The following is a 12,214-nucleotide window of genomic DNA, read 5'->3' on the forward strand; positions in this document are numbered from 1 at the left end:
TTCCATCCAGGACAAGCCTCAAGCAGTTCCATTATCAACAAGTCTCTCTAAGTGCTCATTGTTTGTGAATTCAAGACAAGGAAAGTCCCACTTTAAACTTAACGACTACAAGAAAAAAGTCCTAAGAAACTGGTGAGGGGAGGGCAAGGGCAAACACTAAACCTGAGGCATTAGGAACAATCCAGTTTTCCTTCCTGACCTCAGGCACACGGTTGACTTTGGAGCCGACGATGACCTGCTTATCGTGATTTAGAGTGTCAAGTGCTACCTGGTTTCGTGTCACTGAACACCTAACAAAGCACAGGAACAGAAAGACTAACGTATTGGGGGAAAGGCACATATCCAATTACATGCTGAAATCTCCATCTTTCTCAAACAAATGTAAATATTTAGATGCATCTGAATCATTCATTTTGAAAACCCAACAGAGCCTTTCCTACGCGAATGGGACACATTAGGGCAACAATAACTCCTGCTTTGCTCAACTGATCTTTAAGATTGAGCCTACAGAGCTGCTCTTGCAGAAACCTCCCTTGCTTCCTTTCGCCTAGAGAATTAAAATGTCCCTCTTGGTTACGGTGCCAGAGAACCACAGCAGAGAGGCCAGAGGAATCCTAGTAGAGCGGAAGAACCCAGAGCCGCAAGGTCTGATTTAAGTACGATGATTAGTTTCGGATTGAAAGAATCACCTGCCACCGACCAACTCCACCTGTAACTGTGGCTGCTCGTCACGCTGCCACCAGCCCACTTAGCCTTCATGTGGTTACGCATGTGGAATTAAAGGGCTCAGGTTTTCTTCAATTCTATTGACACATTCGCTGTTCACTCGTTTAATTTCTTAGTCCCTCTTCCTTCCCTCATTTATCCACCCAACAAACCTTTATGAGTAAAACAGGCAGGCAGGATGGTAACTGGTGGCGATGTGAAAGAAAACACATTTTACACAATGAGGTAGTGTTTGCCCTTACCATATGTGGAAACAGAGATGGTGGTGCAGACTGAAATTTTGCCTGGGCAAGCTGAGAAGACTCCACTGATCACTGACTCTGAGAAGTGGTGGCAAGAAAGAAAGGAATTAACCAGGAGGAAAAGGCATTCCAAGCAGGGAGAATGGTATGTAAAGGCAGATGAGCTCAAGGAAGAGTGGAAAATTGCAACATGCCTGGGAATTTGAACATGCCTAGAACGTGTAGACAAGAGTGAAAGGGAAGAGATAGAACAGTAACCCGGAAGCTGCAGGAAGTAGAGCAGTAAGTTAGGTCACTGTCCAAACTGCTTCTCTACCTAGCGTTTTCTCAGTTGAATGTGAAATGGCTTCACCCCCACCAGTCCTCTGAAACTAGTTTGCCAAGGTCACCAATGACCTTCTTATGACTGAATACATGTGTAATTTTAAGGTCTCGTTTTTCTTATCATCTAGGCCAGTTCTGTACCAAAGGCCGGGCAGTGAGAATAGAGACCACCTTGGGCACAGGCAATCGCAGGAAACAGTAAAAACTTAAAAGTGTGTCATTTTCTATTATCACAATGCACCAGCAATTCCAAACAATGTAAGTATAAAATACTCCTCCCCAAAACTCTTTTGTTGATCTAAGTTCTATGCAATTGCTGTGGTTGCTGCTTCATTTTAATAATACATATTATTACTATACATGTATATTATAATATGGTATATTGTATGTATAAATGTGTATATGTGCAAAATTAAAATAAGCATGCTTTTATTAATTATCCTTTAACAAATATCATATTCAGGAGTCGGCAGCAGTTATACGGTTCACCTCAGACGCATATGGACTCAGCTACATGTATTTATTTCAAGAGTAAATCCATAACGATTCAGAATCATTCAGGCTCGCTTTGGGCATGGTTTTTGTCTCCAGCCATACGGTATACATATTCCCATGTTTAATCAGTAGCTTCAAAATAAGCCATGACAACACAGGGATTGTAACGACAAAGAAACAGAAATTGAGTTATTTTAATTCTGTCATTTTATGCTACCACATGTTAGAAGTTTTTATTTGTATTTAAAATTGGGGAGCACTTGGCTGGCTCACTCGGTACAACATGCAAGTCTGGATCTCAGTGTTACGAGTCCCAGACCTGCACTGGGTGAAGGGATTTCTTAAAAACAAAACAAAACAAAACAAACCAACTTTAAATAAATAAAATTGAGAAGGACAAATTAGTGTCTGAACTTTGAGGTGTTATTTGCTTGGTAAGTACAAATTTTAATCCATGTGTGAAATAGCTTACGGAGGTGTTTTTTTAATTTTAAAATTATTTATTTGTTTTTAATTTTAATTTTAACTTTGTTTTTATTTCTGAGTTTGAAGAGTACCTTTATCTTTTTTTTTTTTTTAAGAATTTATTTATTCATTTGCCAGAGAGAGAGATAGCCAGAGACAGAGGGAACACAAGCAGGGGGAGTGGGAGAGGAAGAAGCAGGCTCCTAGTGGAGCAGGGAGCCCGATGCAGGGCTCGATCCCAGGACTCTGGGATCATGGCCTGAGCCGAAGGCAGACACTTAACGACTGAGCCACCCAGGCGCCCCTGAAAAGAACCTTTAAAATTAAAATTTATTCTTTTAAAAATGTGCTCATTTTAAACTTAACAAATCAAGGGAAAAAAAAGATCATTATGATCTCACATGATGATGACTACAAATAATTTCCACATATGAAACAGGAACTCTGCCCTGGTATTAAATACACCGGATACTGATCACGGCAACAGTCAGCATCTGTGACCGCGGCATCCTTCTGCAAAAACTCTTTTCTTTTTGGCTTCCATGATATATACTCCCCTGGTTTTTCTCCTACCCAGTACTTTCTTCCAAGGATTCTCTTCCTCTCATCCCATAAAGCAGCATATTTCTGGGGTTCTGTCCCAGGTGTTCATCTCTTCCTAACCTATAAGGTTCCCTGAGCACCCTCTTTGGCTCCAGTAGCTTCAGTTATCCACTGCATGCTGACAGCTCCCAAATGCATCCCTTTGGCCTGAGTCTCTCTCCTGAAATAACTGGTTTATCCGACTCTCTGCTGAACATCTTTCCTTGAACACAACTTAGACATCTCCAATGCGTTTGTCTGAAACTGAGCCCATTAACCTCAATTGCAGCTTAGTGACGTCTGGAAAACTAGGAGTTGTCCTTGATTTAGCCTCCTCCTGTTTCACCTCATGCCGACTCAATCACCAAGGTTGACAAATTTATCTCTCCTAAGTATCTCTTGGGCCATCCACTTACCTGCTTCCTCACGGTCACCACCACGCCTAGGCCGCCATCACCTATCCCTGAAATAGCTCTGCCAGTCGTCTTGTACACTGTACATACAGAGCTATTTCTTAAGGGTAAATTGGATCACATCACCAACCTGTTTAACTCCTTTAATAACCTCCACAAAGATTTCTTTGAGGGGGTCTCATTGTCCCTTCAGAGCTTCATCTCCCAGGCACCGTGCTCATACTGGAGTATTTTAACATATTTCAAGTTATCGCCTACCTCCAAGCCACTGCTCACGATGTTTCCATTCTCGAAGTTCCAAGGAAAATATTATTTCCTCTGCAAAGCCTTACGACCAGTCAAGTTGGAGTTAGATGCTTTCCTTCTGCGCCCTATCAGGGAACCAAGTGGTGACTGTAGTTTGTCTCTCCTGTTAGTTTTGAAAATAATTAGACTTTAAATTCCTTAGGAGTGGACACAAAATCAGTATTATTCCTCATTGTGTTTCTAGGAGCTTACACAATGATGTTATAGAGTGGGCACTAGAAAATGTTTTGCTAAATGAATAAATACACGTATGAACCATTTTTCCCCTAACAAGAGTTTCTGTAGACTGCAGATCATGGCTGCTTTGTCTATGGCTTACAGCGTCCGTTGTTCCATGTTGACTTATTTCATACCTAGAAAACTTTTCCTATGCTTTATTATTTATAATCACATTAATGATTTATTTCAGAATATATCGTAGTATAAAAAATGATACATGCTAAATGAATTCTGGCAGGGTTTTTTTTCCCACCCTCTGGAAGGAAATGTGGATGACAAATACATTGAAAATCCACCATGTGGGGATGGAATATAAGGCTTCTGGCCAACTTTAGAACTGTCCTTTCCATTTTAAATCCACATACCAATAGAGATGATCATTTTAAGTCTCCCTTGGCTGTAAGCTTCAAGGGAGAATGTAGAGAGAATCTTTTCTGATTTCAAATGAAGAGATCCACAAAAACTACCGAAGTCAAGGCACTTCATAAAGAAAAAGAGGATGCTTTCATCACTGTAGAGTCCCAGCTAAAGTCTGATGCCAAGGAAGAGGAAGAGAGGGGCCTCGTCCTATTCCCCGGTCAGCACAACCTTCCCTTCATGTTTATGTCAACAGCAGTGGCTGCCTCCTGGTCTGACGTTTACATAAAGATGAGAGGCAGCTGCATCTCTGGCTCCATGCTGGCCCAAGGCAGAGCTGGCAGCAGCAGGTAACAGGCACCTGGACGGGGCTCCCCACGGGCCATCAGGGGTTCTAATCAGCTTCTCTTAGCCGGCAGATTTTGAACAGTGGGTATGTTCCGAATGTGTCAGGGCATATTTTTCAAACATCACTGCGGATTCATTTGTTATGTCTTGCCTTTTTTTAGACCTTGACAATAAAGGGACATTTTTAACCAAGGAAGGGGAAGAGAAGCTAGTGCACATTGATGTTTTATGACATGCTAGGATCCACAGTGAGATTAACCTATTTCTTGGCGATCTTTGGGGCCCTATTATCTGTGACTCCTTGTTATTTTCCTTTCCACGACTGCGATTATATCTCCAAAGGGGGAGGATTCAAACTACACTTTCATGTTTATGTGCTCTGAATTCTGACATATTTCAAAGTGTGTACCTCAAGGTGGACTTTGAGAAAACACAGGGCTCTGTACTCTGCTCCAGGTGTGTGTGTGTGTGTGTGTGTGTGTGTGTGTGTGTCCTACTTAGAATATATATACCTCAAGCATGAGAACCTTATCTTTGCTTTATTACTCTCCACAGGACAGTAAATACTTGAGACTTAAATTTTTGCACACACATAAAAAAGACAGAGCTCTCTAATGTAGTTTGTGCGTGTTTACTGGAGGCCGCACCTACCCTGGGAAGATATTCACCGAACATTAAAATGGATTCCTTTGTCTTCCATTCATTTCCTACGCAGCAGCATGGAATATCTAAATTTCCTAGGGCTGCTGTGACAGATTACCACAAGCTTGGTGACTTCAAACAATAGTAGCTTATTCTCTCATCGTTCTGGAGACCAGAAGTTTGAAATCAGTTTCACTGGGCCAAAATTAAGGTGCTAGTGGGGCCACCATCTCTTCAGAGTCTCTAGGCAAGAATCTGTTCCTTGCTTCCTCCAGCTCCTGGTGGCTGCTGGCATGCCTTGGTTTATGGTTTCTGACTCCACGGTCACATTGCCTTCTCTTCTTCTGCCTGCATCGAATGTCCCCTCTACTTCTCACCTATTAGAACTCTCGTGATTGTATTTCATACCCATCTGGATAATCTGCGATAATCTTCTCATTTCCAAATCCTAAACTTAATCACAAGGAGTTTCTGTAAGGAAGAAGAGAAATTTCTGGGGATGGACTGGTAAAGGAGTCCCCAATTCTAGGAGCTGTTCCTAAATAAAGGATTTGCCTAAGGTGGGTGCTGGTAAGTCAGAAATTGTCAACAAATCCTGAAAACAAACAAAAAAGGTATCTATTTAACTTAAGAATTAAAGAGCAATTCCATGAATTTGCAATGACCTGAACCAAAACTCTTTTGAGGTGAAATTTGCTTCAAGCTGTGTTTAGGTTCAAATGGAATATCCCATTTTGGAAAGAGAAGAAAGCCTTAATCATACAAACAAACTGAAAAATAAAATTTAAAAAATTTTAAAATTTTAAAAAGGGGCACTTGCGTGGCTCAGTCAGTTGAGTGTCTAACTCTTGATCTCAGCTCAGGTCTGGACCTCAGGGTTGTGAGTTCAAGCCCTGCTTTGGGCTACACACTGGGCATGGAGCCTACTTAAAAAAAAATTTTTAAAATCATATAAACTGAAATAATAAGATCAATCAATGTATATGAATAGACAGTTATGTGATACCACAAGTGAAAGTCTTTTGTTACTCTGAGCCTAGGTGAAAAGGACTCATCCTCATTCATGTGAGTCCTGTGATGTCGGCAGTGCCGACTCTATCAGTCGTGCTCAGACTCCTGCTGTCTTCCTTACAGGAAGCCCACAGAAGTTTGTGTTAACTGGAACACTTTCCGTTGGATTAGTAAATATTGTTTGAACCCTTAAGGCTAATTAATTTTAGCTTCTAGCCTATTACCTACAGTCTGGAGAGGGAAGGTAAATATTAAAATATAATCAAATTAAATTTAGTGGTCAAAAGATTATTGTTCTATGCTCACACAAATTGAAAAATAAAAGTGGATATTGCTGAATGCTCATCAATATTTCTGACTCTTCTTCTATGTACAGGATGCAACTATATTTCCTACACCCCTTAAGTCAAGCTGACCAAAGCTTTGTTTCGTGTAATGCGAAGTGTTAGATCTTTTAAAAGTCAGTGCTCAGTTCACCATGTTCTTTAGCTCTGCCATGGTAACCACTGACCTTTCCGGATAGTGAAGGCTCCACCACGCTGGGTCCCAGAGTAAGCATCACCACAAACAAAGTCCTGTGCCAACGCAAGTCAGACATGTAGCAAGAACACAAAATAAACTGTGATTTTCAGTCACTGAGAGTTTGGCTTGTGTGATACTGCAGTATAATTCAGCCTATCCAATTGATACATCCAATGAAATTGATGGGCTTAGAATTGTTGGTTAAGCACTTTTGATGCACAGGAATGGTGGGAAATTTGAATTACCAGAAGATAAGCTCTTTCTCTGAAAACACATACCAGAAACAAAAGAAAGAGAACTTAAGTGCATATAAAAACCTGTGCATTGATGTTTATAGCAGCTTTATTCATAATTGTTAAAACTTTGGAAGAACCCAAGATGCCCTTCAATAGGTGACTGGATAAACGAATGGTGATACATATATACAACAGAATATTATTCAGTGATAAGAAGAAATGAGCTATCAAGCTGCAAAAAGACATAAAGGAAACTTAAATGCATATTGCTAAAGGAAAGAAGCCAATCCATAAAGGCTATATACTGTATGATTCCAATTTTACGACATTCTGGAAAAGGCAAAACCATAGAGACAGTAAAGTGATCATTGGTTGCCAGGGGCTGGGGAGAAGAGGGGATGGAAGCAAAGGTGGATGAGGGGGCAAATAGGAGATGTTTAAGGCAGTGAAACTGTTCTGTACGTTACTATTATACTGGGTACATGTCATTATACATTTGTCAAAACCCATAGAGGGTATAATAGAAAGTGTGAACTCCAATGGGAACTATGAACTGTCATTAGTAATGTATCAATATTAGTTCATCAGTGGTAAAAATGTACTATACTAATGCAAGATATTAATAATAAGGGGGAAACTGAGCCAGGGAGTGTGGTATGTTGGTATGGGGGAATGTTTGTACTTTCTGATCTATTCCGTAAACCTGAAACTGCTCAAAAAATTAAGCAAGAAAAAAAGATAAATTAAGAATAATTTTACTGAGTTAAATTCCAAAGAGCCACTTAAATTAATATAAGTTGACTATGTAAGCGTTGGCAGGTTGTTGCATTGAGGTTGGTCTGGTGGATTCAACTGTGGAACATTTGATGGGCAAGAAGAGTTATGAAGCTGGATATTGCCCTGGCAGGATATGAAAAAAAAAAAAAGAAATGAAATTCTTGGAGAAAAGAGAATAGATTTAGGTAAATAATGGATAATGAGAGCGAGGAAAAGAGTCTTTCAAAATGGTATGTGCTGGAAATGTACCATCTTACGGACAGAAATAAAGCTGTAGTACAATGTTGCTTAAGCAGATGACTGAAGGAATGAGGCTTTGAATAATTTGGTGATTAGAAATAAGAGAAGTAGGAAGGATCCACTTCAACAATGGAAGCAGAAGGCACTCTACAGATCCATTCTCCAGCAAAACAACGTAAAATGATGAATTTTTTTTTTGAAAAATACTCCGAAAATTTTCCTAAGGGCAGTGAGCAAATGAAGAAGACATTTGTGCAAGAAAATCTGTTGGTGTGATGGAACCTCCCCTCAAGTTGGGTGTGGCTGAGAGGGGAGTATCCTCTTCCTAGCTCCTCAGTAAAAAGTTCTCCTTGGAAGGATCAGGCCACCAAACATTTCTCACCTCCTGCAATGCTCTGTGTTACAGAAGCGAAATTTCAGGCATGTGCCAAAAGCCAAGGACTGTCTTCCTCTGCACAGCTTCCTCTCCAAGGCCTCAGTGTGGCAGGCCAGGAATGGTTGGCTTTGGTTGCCCTACCTAACTCCAGCTCCCTCATGGGGTAGAGGTTTCCCACCAGAAATTGTGACCTGAGAAGACCAGAAGCTATCATCTCCACCCAGCACCCTGCTTCTAAAGCAGGATTGTTAACCGAGAGAAGCAGGCCACTTATCTCCGCCCCAGCAATGGAACAAGGGCTCAGAAATTTTGCCCAGGGGAAGAGGCAAGCCATAAGGACAGAGAGTTCTGAAAGTCTCCCTTAATTTAGAACAGAGTTGGAAAAGTTCAAGCCTAATGAGTTCTTGAAAACAATGAGGACCTTGGTAGTAAGCAATCGATTGGAGGCTGGTAGCTCCATGAGAACAAGAAGCTAAACCATAGGCCAGCTATTTACCGGAGAGAACCAGGGAAAGAGACTGCTAGGAAGAGCCCTCCTGGGAACAGAACAAATCTCAAAGATTGGCCTCAAAAACTACTCTTGCAAAAGGACCCAAATTTAATTAGATCAGACAATGGAGCTATTTATGCCCCAGGGCATTGTCAAAAACAATAGAGCAAGGATCAGGCAATTAGTGGAGCCTAACAGCTGGGTGTGACACCAAAAGAAGCAGACAGTTTAACAGATCAGGGAAAGAGACAGTCAAAGGGAGCCCTGCTCAAGCCATCATCCTAGGGCGCCAGTGTTGAAAGAAATTAAAGACTGCAATATATGAAACACACCCCATGTTCATGGACGGGATGAATTAATCTTGTTAAGATAACAGTACTCTCCCAAAACTAATCTACAAATTCAATACAATCCAAATTCCACCAATTATTTTTGCGGAAATTGACAGTCTTATTCTAAAATTTGGATATGTAAATTTACAAAACCAACAATAGCCAAAACAACCTTGAAAAAGAACAGATTTGGAGAACTCATACTTCCTGGTTTCAAAAATGACTACAAAGCTACAGTAATCAAGACGGTGTGTTACTGCATAGGATAATCATATAAATCAATGGAATAGAGAGTCCAGAAATAAATCCTCACATTTACAATCAATTAACTTTATTCTGTAACGATGTGCATATGTGGCAATATCCAAACCAAATTTTAGTTGGTCGTCCATTTTCTTTTTGAAGAGTGAGTACAACAAAGATCATAGTGCAATTATTCATAATAGCTAAAAATGAAAACAACCCAAATGTTCACTAACTGATAAATGGATAAGTAAAATGTGGCATACATAAAATGGGAAATTATTCAGCAGTAAAAAATATTGATGTACTGATACCTGCAACGACATGGATAAACCTTGAAAACATTAAGCTAAGTGAAAGAAGCCATTCACAAAAGATCATATAAGATCATATGATTCCATTTATATGAAATGTCCAGGATGTATAAAACCTACAGAGACAGAAACTAGATTTAGTAGTTATCTAACACAATGGGAAGAAATGGAGTTTCTTTTGGGGGTGAGGAAAATGTTTCTAGAAAAGTGACTATGAATATACTAAAAATCATTTAATTATATACTTCTAATCAGTGAACTATACAGTATGTGAACTATATCTCTATAAATCTATTATATTTTAGAAAGAGAGAGGGCGAGAGAGATCGAGAAAGCAATCTGATGAATACAAATAGGAGGCTCTGGCCTATGTTCCTGCGTCAGCGAGGTCACCTGTGATCGGAAGCAGCCTCTCCGTACTGCACGATCCCATTCACCTGGTACTGCCATCAGTGTCATCACTATTTTAGAGTCGCACTTTGACTATCTTGAGACCCATGGCTTCTTGGAACTTTCCTCCGATTACTCATCTGGAGTTACAGTTTGGAGCGAAAGAAAGTCCTGGAGTATAACAGCATGATCACTTGATCTTTAATACTCTTTTGCTAATCCTTAAGGCCATTTGGACATATAACAAGCATGATTTCAACTAAGATTGTATTTCTTCTCATGGGGCTGGGAACAGGAGAAGTAGTTTTTCTGAATAAAATGCAATAATTAAAAATTAAAATGTTTACTACATTAATCTTATATCAGAATAAAAGGAAATTACATCTGTCTGCCCAGTTCCACACGTGTGAGATGAACTTCTGCTTTCACATCAATTTAACACACTTTTGTTCAGCACCTAACAAATCACTGAACGTATGTATTACTTTTCTAATACTCTTAAAACCTGGCGATTTGGTCTTATAGCTAAATTGCCGCCATCAAAGCCCTCTAAGGAATGAATATTCATTTTACTGGACTAGTTCATGGTGGCACTGGTTTCTTGCATTTCCGCACCACACAGACCTAGACCTCCTTGAGAATATGAAACAGCTTAATGCTAATTCCAGCTCCTACTCTGGCGAGGGTCTTATCATCAAGGAGTTAGTTGTACCACACTCCTCAGGACAGCTAGTTCTGCCTGGGTTTGATTTTGGAAGGTTCGGACAAATGCAGCTCTCTGGAACATAAACATATTCACGATTGGTGGGAGAGGCCATGAATTCTTGCCTCAGGCCTATCTCAGCACAGTGCTGTTTGGAAGGGTTGAGAGCTTCTTTGCTAAAAGGCAAAACTTCTAAGACGCTCACTGCTATTTGTAGGAAAATATGGTACAACAGGTAATTAGACTTTAACTGGCAAAACCCCCAGTTTCTATTCTGCTTTCAAGATCCAGCTCCTCCTCTCAGGAATTTCCTGCCAGGTCGCATTTCTGTGGATTAGAAAAGGCAGAAGGGAGAATGCTTGGGTTGGACCACGGAGATCACAAGCTCTAGGACTAGAGGTGGCTGAGGAGGCTGGCCAGTGCCTCAGGGAAATGGATGTGTCCCTACCACATAAACTACTTTAGTCATGTTCCAGACTGGTGAGGGGGGGTGGCCTTTCATTTTGTGTGTGTGTGTGTGTGTGTGTGTGTGTGTATGGCAAAAAATCTATTTGTGTATTTCATTCGTTTTCTGACTAGGCATACATTTATTGAATTAACTGGTTTGTGTCAGGATTTGGACTTGCTACCGAATGTCAGATTTAGAAGACACATTTCTTGCCTTCAGAAAGAATACGCGGTATGTTGGTAACCACTCTAATGATTGCAACAAGGGAGGTCCACACAAAACCTTATGGGATTACAGATGGCTGAACAGGCTCTGCCCTAGAGGAATCGCAGAGGAAGGGCTTCTTTGAGGAGGTAATATTTGTTAAATTTTAAAGACAAGTGTAAGTTTACAAAGCTGGGAATGGGGACAAGAGGGCAAAGGAGGGAGTTGTTTTAGGCAGACAATGTTATAAGATTGAAGGCACTGATGCCAAGAAGGCAGATGTGCTCTGTAAATAGTGAATTCTGGAATGTTCTGTGATAATGGGCAGAAAGGTGTTAGATGGTGGGAGAATGAGCTAAAACTGTGAAAATGCAGGCAGGGCCAGGAGTCAGAAGGCACACTACCAGATGTAACAAGGCTGGCTGGCACACCCAATGGGGTGCTGACAGTCTTACGAGGATTTGCAGCTTGCATATAAAAAGATGAACTATAATGGCTGCCAACGGCACCCCTTTCTGTCTTTAGAGAAAGCTGTAGTTTTTAAAGAAAACCATCTACTGTATCCTTAAATTATTTCGTATTAATTAGCTAAGGGAAAATAAAATCTTAGTGTATTCGCACTTCGGCTCTCCTCTGTGGTCCTGCTGGTGGTTTTTGAAAAATATGGGCTATGACATCCACACGGGTTAGGCCACTTCCTTTTCCAGAAGTGATTTCACAGGGGAATGCTTTATCAGCAAAGATGAGTAAAACAGTTCAAAATGGCCATAAACTTTTCTCCACAAATTTAGAGCACCAATGAAACTTGG

Source organism: Ursus arctos, unplaced genomic scaffold, assembly GCF_023065955.2.
Source record: "Ursus arctos isolate Adak ecotype North America unplaced genomic scaffold, UrsArc2.0 scaffold_4, whole genome shotgun sequence".
Taxonomy (NCBI): Eukaryota; Metazoa; Chordata; class Mammalia; order Carnivora; family Ursidae; genus Ursus; species Ursus arctos.